This window comes from Belonocnema kinseyi, chromosome 5 (genome assembly GCF_010883055.1).
Source record: "Belonocnema kinseyi isolate 2016_QV_RU_SX_M_011 chromosome 5, B_treatae_v1, whole genome shotgun sequence".
In the NCBI taxonomy this organism is placed as follows: domain Eukaryota; kingdom Metazoa; phylum Arthropoda; class Insecta; order Hymenoptera; family Cynipidae; genus Belonocnema; species Belonocnema kinseyi.
In genome coordinates, this window is record NC_046661.1 from 12,622,135 (window position 1) to 12,632,870 (window position 10,736).

At 30.4% G+C, this 10,736-nt stretch overlaps 1 long non-coding RNA gene across 1 annotated transcript; it reads left to right on the top strand.

Annotated features, from left to right (window-relative positions):
- The first annotated feature begins 8,261 nt into the window (after positions 1-8,261).
- Positions 8,262-10,712, top strand: LOC117172723. Its single transcript, XR_004467053.1, has 3 exons — positions 8,262-8,684; positions 8,856-8,938; positions 10,561-10,712. It is a non-coding gene; the product is annotated as an uncharacterized LOC117172723 (long non-coding RNA).
- Positions 10,713-10,736: the final 24 nt, after the last annotated feature.

Here is a 10,736-nt window from a genome sequence, read left to right on the forward strand (position 1 = left end):
AGAGGGAGCTCTTCTTAATATTTTGACACCAAAATCATGTCGATACACCTTACCGACTGCGAGTAAAGCCACCCACGCTTTAACTTGACAGACTGTAGTATGTGGAATTATGCATGTTGTGTTGTGAATTGTAAAAATAATGGTAAAACGAAGGATTGCAAATTTTATAAACTTGATAAAGGATCACATAAAATACTACAAAGAAATAAATGGATAGCTGCTGCAAAGAGGGAAAAGTAAGTAAACATAACTTCGCTTTCAAGCGTCTTTGTAACTCTGAACATTTATCCAAAAACATAAATTAAAAATGTACCAGTTCATCAAAAGTTTGTTTTCTAAATTGCCAAGTTTTTTGGTAAATCGGCTACTAAATTTTCAATTGCAAATTTTACATCAAAATTTTATTATTTTACTTTATTTCTATTTAAAAATATCCAGTTTTAAATATTTGGGTTATATTTGCTCGTTTTATATGCACAATCAAATATTGCTACTAATTAATTAAATAATTATTTTAATTTCTAATTAATTAATTTTTATTTTTACGGTTTGAAAATGGAATATTTGAGACTGAAACTGCATTTGAATAAAATTAAATATTGAATAATTTGGACGCTTACATTTTTTGAACGGTTTCAGAGTCGTGTTGGAAAATTGGTAATTAGTGAGAACTGCATTTTAGAAAACTATGCTGAAAAATGGAAAATTTATAATTTAAGAAGGTGACAATTGTACTTAAAATAAGCTTGAATATAACTTATTTTTATTATTGTGTATTTCTTTGAAATACATTTGTTTTGAATGACTTAACCTACTAGCTATGTGACAGGTAGAATTTTTCAAGTTTGTATTCGTATACCTACAAGTTTTTTATTAGAAGTTTTAATCGCTAATGTTCCCAAATTTTCACACACTATTACTAAACTTAAAATATTAATGTTTAAACAAATTCTTACATATTCTTATATTATTGTATATGAGTCGAACTGAAAAAATGTAGAACCCTTAAGCCTAGACTGGTCTTCGAACTCAATTCTGGCTATTTACTACCTCCCCATCTTTTCGGCAATGGAAATAGCCATCGATATGTTTTTCTTTCGAAACTTTGTGTTTTAATATTTGAAGTAAAATTTAAAAATAAAATAATTTTTTTAGCGACCCCATGAGAAATTTTTTTATTCTCCCAGACAAATAATTCTTTTTAAGAATTATTAATTACAATAGTATTTATTTTTACAATATGCGAGCATTTAGTGAATATTGCTTGCTTTTGGATTGTAAGAATAACAAAGACGTAAACTTATTAATAAATTCATAAAGAAAAATGCATAAATCATGTCCTTCGCATACAATCTTCGTAGGATTTTTACTTTGAGTAATAATTATTTTCTTACAATCATAATAAAATATATGGGCATTTTTTTACTATTTGCTTTTGTATTTATACATTTTCTATTCTCATACTTATCTGTTTGTACTCGGAAAATGAATCCGAATAATAGAGACTATAATCTTGAAAAGGCATCCCTCTCGGTTGAAAATTCAACTGTTTTGAAAAAATGCATCTTATTGGGTTAAAAATTCAACTCTTTTTGTAGAACATTAGCCTCTTATTTAAAATTCATATTTTGTTGCTGATAAGTCATCTGAGACCTTTTTTGAATGAAAACTCTTTGTTCTAAAATTTTATATAGTTTTTTATTTAAAAGTTCATATTTTGAGTAGAAATATTGCATCTTTCATGGGTAAAAATGCAACTATTCGCCTAAATATTAAATTGATCCCTAGAAAATTTACTTTTTGCTTAAAATTCTTTTTTTTTTGTCTAAAAGTAAATTGAAATATTTTTTATGAAAATTCAACTTTTTTTGTTGTAAATTTGTTCTTTTGATTTCAAAACCCATCTGTTCTAGTATAATGTTTATTTATCTTGGATAAAAAAGCAAATGTTGAGTGGAAAATTCTACTCTATAGTTGGAATTTAAACTATTTTTTAGAAAATTTACTTTTTGTTTAAAATTTATATTGTCATGTTGAAAAATTAACTGAAATATTTCCTGGCTGAAAATTCAACTTTTTCAGGAAAAGTTTTTCGTTTCTTGTAAAAAGATTCATCTGTTTTTATTAAATTTTATCTTTCTTGAATAAAAATACAACTATTTGGTAGAAAATTGAACTCATTTGTTAAAATAGAAACTTATTTTTTGTTATTTTTTACGTTCTCATCAGAGAAGGTATTAGATTTGTGTAAAATTTGAACCCCCCCCCCCCCCCTCAGCTTTTGTCAAATGTCCACGTTTTGATATAAAATTCAAAAAGTGAGTGCGTTTTGAATATCTTTGAGACAAATTTTTTTCAAAATTCAAAATTTTTCTGTACAGATGTTTATAGTATTCAAAAAGTTGAACAATTTATCTTCATGAATTTTTTCATAAAAGCAAAAATTACCACAGATAAAGTATTTGCAAAATACCAAAAAACACACGAAAATGAACCTTTTAAGCCAAACAACGAACGATATGAGAAAAGGCAAGAAAAGAAAAAGTTTTATTTCTAAATGTCCTGCAAGATTATTATAAGAACTTTTGGAATTTTCTTGAAATATCAAAAATTCTAATTTTGAAACCATAGAAAATAATGAAAAATCCAAAAATTACATTTTTTTTATGCATCAATTTCATAGTATTTCAAAGATTCTCAAATATGTAAATAAATTTTCCAAAAAAAATATATATATAATTTAGAAGTAAAAAAACGGCAAGGCTGCTCCGTAGAGCGCATGTGTAAAGTTTAAATAATAAAAAATATTAGAAATGAGCAAATTCACTTCATGGAAAAACGATTAAATTTGCAATAAAATGCTTAACGACAACATTTTTTATAAAGAATTCGCATTGTTTTTCAAACAAGACAATAAAACTACGCCTGTTTTAAAACCAATATAAATTATGAATTATAATAATATACATTTATGGGAATGATATAAAATTTCAAGGATAAACTCGAGTGCGAAGCACGAGATACGTCATGAGAATGTGTTCGTTAAGGCCGAAGCAGCTTTAACAAAAGAGAATTCACAATTACCAAATTACGGTTGTCGATTCTTCCACCTTTAGTTTTAAAAAGTCTATGCACGAAGATCGAGCGCATGGACCGCCGCGGCTCTTCCAGAGTGCGAGGCGGGAATCAAACCCACAAGCCGACGGAGTGGTTCCCAAGCCTACGTTTTAGCCCCGACGACCATCGTCCCACTAACTTATTTTTTATCACAAAATTCATATTTTGATCTTAAAAAGTCCACTCGACTCTTTTTTGGATGAAAATTCATCTATATTTTTGAAAATTTATCTGGTTAATTAAAAAATTTATCTGTTTTAGTCTACATTACTTTTTTTCATGAAAGTGCAACCTTTTGGTTCAAAATTAGTGTTCTTTGCTTGATTATTCAACTATTTTGTTTGAAAAATTTGCTGAAATCACTTTGCTAAAAAATCCTTTTTTTTAAGATTTATATTTTTAGTTGAAAATTCAAGTACTTGGGTAAAGGTTAAACTACATTAAAATTGGTTGTGTTCCTTAAAGCCTTTTTTGGTTATAAATTAATTTTTTGACTTTAAATGTAACCATTCAATTTTTTTAATATTGATTTTTTAGTTTAAAATTCTACTATTTTTGTTTATAAAATTGCTTGATTGAAATTTTATTTTTGTTGAGTAAAAATTCACTAGTTTCGTGGAAAAATAATTTTTTCCTAAATTCATATTTTTTGTTTGAAAATTCACTTTTTTACGGAAATTCGTCTTTTTGTTTGAAGGATAAACAATTTTTAAAAATTTTTGTTTCTTTCTTCAGAGAAAAATCTGTATTTGTTGAAAATTCGTCATTTTTATCAAAAATTTTTTTTAAAGTTTCATCTTTGGTTGCATGAAATGTAAAGTATGATACTTTTTGGCTGGGAATTTATCTTTTTAAGTTGCAAATTTAACTAGTATTTAAAAAATTCAGTTATTTCGTCGAAAATTCAAGTATTTTATTAAAAATGCATGTTTTGTAGTAGAAAATACATTTTTTCTTTAAAATAAATTTAAAAATCTGAAAATTAGGAAACTTGTGTCTGAAATACTGTTTTATTCGCTTGATAAAAAATTCGATGTTAAAAGTATTACAAGATTAAAATGCTAGTATTTAAATATTAATGGTAAATATTAGTATTAATATTAATTGATTAGCAAGATGGCGGCCGATACGTGAGCACGCGAGTTTCTGGTGTCTCGGTTTTCTTCGCAATTTGTGGGTTTTGTGGATTACAGTGAACTAGAGTGCGTGGTGGTGGCTCAAAGTGTTTACCCTTGGTTACTTGTGATTCCTCTTTTTAGTTTTCCGAAAGAGGCAATTTTCCGCTTTTTATGTGATTCAGCGTACCTTGTAATTGGCGCTAGGGAGCGTGTTCCAGTGATCCCAACTTTGACATGTAGACGTACTGCGTTTGCGCTAGTTTGCTTAAGAGGGATACGACGCGACAACTCGTTACCATGGCGACAATAAGCCGCGCCATTTTTCTCTTACGCACATCTAGCGCAAGCGCAGTACCTCAATATGCCAAAGTTGAGGTCACTGGCGTGTTCAGTTTCTCAGTGTCGAATCTCAGTGATAACCAGAGTGACTTTTGCTTTCTTCCGCGTAAATTGCGAGATTTGTAATTGTCAACAAGTTTTGCCTGTCAGCTGATCATCCGTGCACACAAATTTTGCTTTCACGATGGCAAGTCCTTCAGGAGCCAGTCAAAATGAAAACCATCTCGACATAAATATCAATTGTTCATATGGAAAATGCAAACAGCCTATCCTCTCTGATGCTGATAGTATTAAATGTACTGGGTGTCCTGCTCGTTATCATATACCACGTGCTGCTAAAATTAAAAAAAATCAGCACTGTTAACGTCCTTTCGCTAATTTTTTTTTATCTACAACAACTCAATTCAGTTGAAAATTGCAATAACAGATACCTGGACCTTGCACTTGCGTACTCCTTAGTTGAAGTTATTAGAGTCATTGATTCGATACTACATCAGGACAAGTACCATCCTTCTTTGTGTCTAATTTTTTGCTTACGTCAATAAAAATCCTATAAAAGATTCGTCAATAATGTTTGATCTAAGAGATATAATTTTGTGAGAGCAAACTACATTGAATTGTACCTTGGTCTAAATAACACGATTGGTCATCCCTGGGGTCTTGTGAATCACCTGATCAAGCTTGTTCAATTATTTGTTCTCAAATCTACGATATCTTCAAAAAAACGGTTCGAAAATTTAAAAACCGTACAATTAACCAGCAGTTCCCATCATGTTACACGCGAGATATCATTACAGACATCTCGGGATCAAAAATAAATTTAGGGGAAAATTCTCTTCAACTGGCAATGTGTACTACTTACATATATTTAATAAATTGCGAAGTAATATCAAAAAGCGTATGAAAATTGCATTTCATGCATTCACAGAGAACGCTGAGTTAAATATTGTCTCCAAACCATCGTCTTTCTGGTCCTATGTAAATAGAGTAAAGTCTGATAACAGAATCCCATGTATATATTGTCATCACAATGAGGAATTTTCATCACCTCAGGATACTGTGAACAAATTTGATGAATACTTTAACAGTGTTCATAACGAGTTATCTATAAGTACATTTACTTTTGATAAATCCAGCAAAAATTTATTTGGCGATAATATTCTAATCAAAAAGTAACGTTTTGAAAGTAATTAAGAAGTTGTCTAACAAGTAAACTGCTGGATCTGATCTAATACCTGCCTTTGTCATCAAGGACTGTTCATCTATTTTTGCCCCACTATCAGTGTATATTTTTAACCTTGCATTGGAATGCGGTAGATTCCAGTAGAATGGAAAAAAGCAAGGGTATGTCCTGTATTTAAGAAAGGGGTGAAATCAAGTGTAACTACTACAGACCCATTGCTACTTTGAATAATTTCTCAAAAATATTTGGAATTTGCCTCTATGATATCTTATATAGTATAATTGGTAAAAACATAACAATTCACCAACATGATTCCCTTCCCCGTAAATCTACCGCTAATAATTTGTTGGTTTTGACACAAGATTTAAGGGAATTGCTTGTTCATTATGACCAAGTTTATGTTATATATACTGATGTAACGAAAGCATTCGATAAAGTAGATCACAATATACTATTACATAAGCTGTATAACATGGAGATTCCGAATAAACTTCTACCTCTCATTAACTCGTACTTGACGAATAGGCAACATATTGTACACTATAGAGGTTTCTCTTCTGATCCTTTCTCGCCCTCGTCAGGAGTGCCGCAAGGCTCCAATCTTGGACCACTAATATTCCTGGTGCAAATGAATGATGTCTCACTCTATCTGTCATGTCGACACCTTTTGTATGTGGATGCTGTAAAACTATATATGCCCACCCAGGCGGACCGAAGGAATCGAATGGCGCCTCTACAAAGTACCCGTAAAGAACCCATTGGGTCCCCATTCGGTTCCTTTTTAAAAGACTCACAAAAACAGCAAGATTAACTTTTAAACTGTTGAAATTCGGATTCTACGTTGAATTTTCTATTAGAAATTCATGGAGTAATCTTTATACTTTTTTTTTTGCAGCGTTAAAAATTTATAAAAATTTCATTAACTCCTGTTGAAGGTGACTTCAAGCGCATCCATAATAGCTCAAGTAGTATGTTGCGCGCGAAGTTTAAAAATAAAATTCTATCTCACTTGCATCGCAGGCTGCTGTTTGAGGTTTCCACTGTGTGGTGCTAGAATCCAGACAAAATTCTTAAAGTTACCGACGAAACGCTTAGTATCTGCTACTAAAAGAAGATGCACTTGAAGGCGCCTTTGGCCCATGTAAATGACAGGTATTTTATTTTTTTAAGTTTCTAACGCTGAAAGAAAAAGTATCGCGATTACTCCGTGAGTTTCTAGTGAAAATTTTAACGTATAATCCGAATTTCAACAATTTAAAAGTTGATTTTGCTGTTTTTTTTAGTTTTTTAAAGAGGAACGGAATGGGGACCCAATGGGGTCTTTACGGGTACTTTGTAGAGGCTCATTCGGTTCTTTCATTAAGGGTATTGACTTAGGAAAAGTTAAAACTTATAAAGATCTCCGTATTCTCTACACTGAAAAAATAGCGGTGGTAAACTGAACTATAGTGGTGTAGTTGAAAAAAAGGTAGTCATGGGTATCATTTTTCCAATCATTATTACTATTCGTATGTAGTAAGTACAACTACTTTAGAATGGTCAATATCCAGTAGTTACCATAAGGATTTTCCGTAGTTGGGTCAACAGTTTTACGTTTGTTGAAGAGGGGACAACCAAAATATAGTAGCAATGACTATTCAGAGACGTTGCATCAAAGAGTCAAGTGCAATAAAAATAACTTTATTCTCCTAGTTGTAAATAAGTAGTTAAAATAGTATAATCATTACGAATATTCACGTGTATTTAGTGGGATCATACTAGAATAGTCAATCACCTGTAGTTATAATAACCATTTCTCCTAGTTGGATCACATATTTTAGATTTCTAGGAGAGGTTGAAAACAAAATACAGTAACAATGACTCGTCACAATAGTTGTATCACGGAATCAGGTGTTATAAATATAACCGTATCCTCATAGTTATAGATGAGTAGATAAAAATAGTATAATCGATATGACAATTCGTGTAAAGTAAATGGGACCACTTTAGAATGGTCAATCATCTGTCTTACATTTGTAGGAGAGGTGAAAAATAAAATATGGTAACAATTACTCTTTACAATAATTCTTTTAAGGGGTCGTGTCTGATAAAAATAATCATATCCTCCTAGTTATAAATGAAAGAGTTATTACAAGTAGTTTAATCATTATGAGTATTTTATAGTTTTATTTTTAAGTTTCAAGAGTTAACAATCGTTGATTGGTGGAAAGAGCAATTTGAAATTTCATAAATTTAGTTAGAGCCTGAATGAGAGCGCCACGGTATGTCGCATGTAACAAGCCGACTGTCTTTTACCAAACAACTCTCTAATCAGTTCTTTTTTAACGATCTAGTGTCGCCAATTGTATATCTAATATAAGATTTATATATCCTGCAATCAAACCTGCTATATCCTATGTCTAAATAATCATAGCTGAATTACATTAATATTCCTTTCAAGAAATTGCGCTTAATCTAGTGTATACATTTATTCGTTTATAAGAAACGATTATCACTAAAAACATTTCCATGTCGATTTGCCCGACTGTTGCTTGCCAATCTTTTCTTCGAAATAATACTTAAATTCTAAATTCAAGACTCGCTTTTCAAATTTGAGTTTCTTTTTATTCAAACTAAAACCGCGAATTTGCGTCACTGACTGTGCTGTTCCTAGCAGCGAGAATGCGAATTATATCCGCTCATTACACTTCCCTCCTTAAAAGAAAGGCACTTGCATAAAGTGTCTTTCTCAAATTGAATAGTTCGGGTAGAATTTGAATTCACAGAGGATTTATGGCTGCTAAGTTTTAATAGTGTAAATTTTTCTTAGTGCTGTTTAGTGAAAAATAAGTGAAAAAAATGCAAACTGCAGTATCGCCCTATTCGAGGATTAAAAAAAGGCAATAAAATAAGTTCTCTAATTGTGACACCTCTACTTCATTTTTCATGTAAGTTTACTTAATAATATTTATAATTAAATTAATTACATATTCCTACGTCTACTTTATCATAGTTCCTTTCATGAATTACAACTATTTTCCCGTTAATACTCATTTCTTATCTTGATTTCTTTTTGTGAACCATGCGTGAAACTTTTAATATTTGTTTACACTTTACAGGTTAATGTCACTTCACAACATGTATTGCAACCATTGCAACAAATCGTAGCTCAAGAGGAGCTTCAATTAGAAAAATATACTCGGTGAGCATTTGAAACCTTGACTCATTTAAGTTTACTCTCCATTAAACTTTATCCTTGGTTCAAAAATTTAGAAAAGTGAACTCAACCCTTCCTTAAAATTTAGTTTTACTCAAATTATAAAAACAGGTCTCATTTAAAAAACTAACTTTTCTGTCTAAAACGAATTAATTCTCGTAATAACATATAATTCTAGCTTTAATATGATTATATTACTAAAATATATCCTATAAACAATCAGTATAATCTAAACGATAATTTCAGAAAATAATAATGAATTTTAAGCTTACCCATAAAATGAAAGTCAGTTACTTAAATTAAACCTTTCATGTTTTATATCATTTATTGTCAAATAAACATGATTTTCTCGATAAAAACTCTTAAGGCTTATAACAATTATATCAAGAATAACAATAATAATTATAATTCCGCCAAATCGTGAATTAAAATAGTACTCAAACTAATATTTTTTTTCAATACTACCTTAATTTATTTACACCTTACCCAAACTGAACTAAAATTTTAAGTTTATTCTATTTAATGTTCTTTCGTACATATGATTTTTCTTTCATTCATATAAAAATATCATCTTCTAGCTAAACTGTATTTTGAACTTAATTTTTATGTAAAATTCCTTAATAATCATTTATTGCTTCAACTTGATACTCATTGCCGTCATTTTATATAACCAATACTATTCAATAATGATTAATTTTCAATTAATTTGCCACAATTTATAAATTGTTAAAATTTAAAAATTTTGGTCTCTTTGTGTAACATAGTTTTTTTAAATAATCTATCCATTCGGCTTTAATTTTAATTATTTTATTGCGGTTCTATCCTTTACCTAATTTGAATTGAAATTAATAATTTCAATTCACGTTTAAGCTGCTATCTATACATATAGCGTTCTTTTTCTAATGATCCTAATTCCCTCCTTTCTTCACACGTCGCACGCGCGACCTTGTCCCATAAACTTGCGTGTCCTTGACTTTCCTTGTACTGACCTAGTTTCTTTTTCCTTTCAAGAATTTTACATCTCTTAGTAAATATCTATAGTCGAAATCCCGGATAAGTGTAACACAGAAATTTCAAATTTTGCGATTCTACCATTTCAAAATTTGAAACTTAACAATGATAATCTAATGATGATTGACTAAATTCTCAATAAATTACAGGTTTTTATATCACATTCAACTTTTGCATTAATTTAGAAAGAATTTTACAGATGGGCCCTTTTTCATACATTTTATTTCAAAAATTGCGAAAAATAAATTGCAATATCTATTTTCAAATAGAATTTTATACGTATCTCAAAAATGCATGTTTTATTCTATTTACATGAACAATAGAAGTTTGTTTTGGTGTGATTGGCAACTCTACATTAAGGTCATCAATAACTTTTACGATTTTGTATGGACCTGAATAATAGTCGTCAAATTTGTCCTCCCTCATATTAACTAGCACATAAACGTATTGATTTTTCTCAAACTTTTGTTCATTGATCTTTTGGTCATAATATTTTTTGCAACGTCTTTTTGCAGCTTCCAATCGAGCTGTAGCAAGTGATTCTGTTTCTACAATTCGATTTAAAACTTCGTCAACTAATTGTAGGTATGTCATAGGTATCTTCTCGTCTCCGAATTCGGAAGGAAATCTTGTCCTCCGCCCAAAAACAACTTCGTGAGGAGTCATGCCAGTGGACTCGTGAACAGAAGTATTGAAGGAAAAAATGGCAAACGGAAGCCATTGGTCCCAGTTACTCCGCTCACTGTAATTGCGTAAGTATTCCACAAACGTG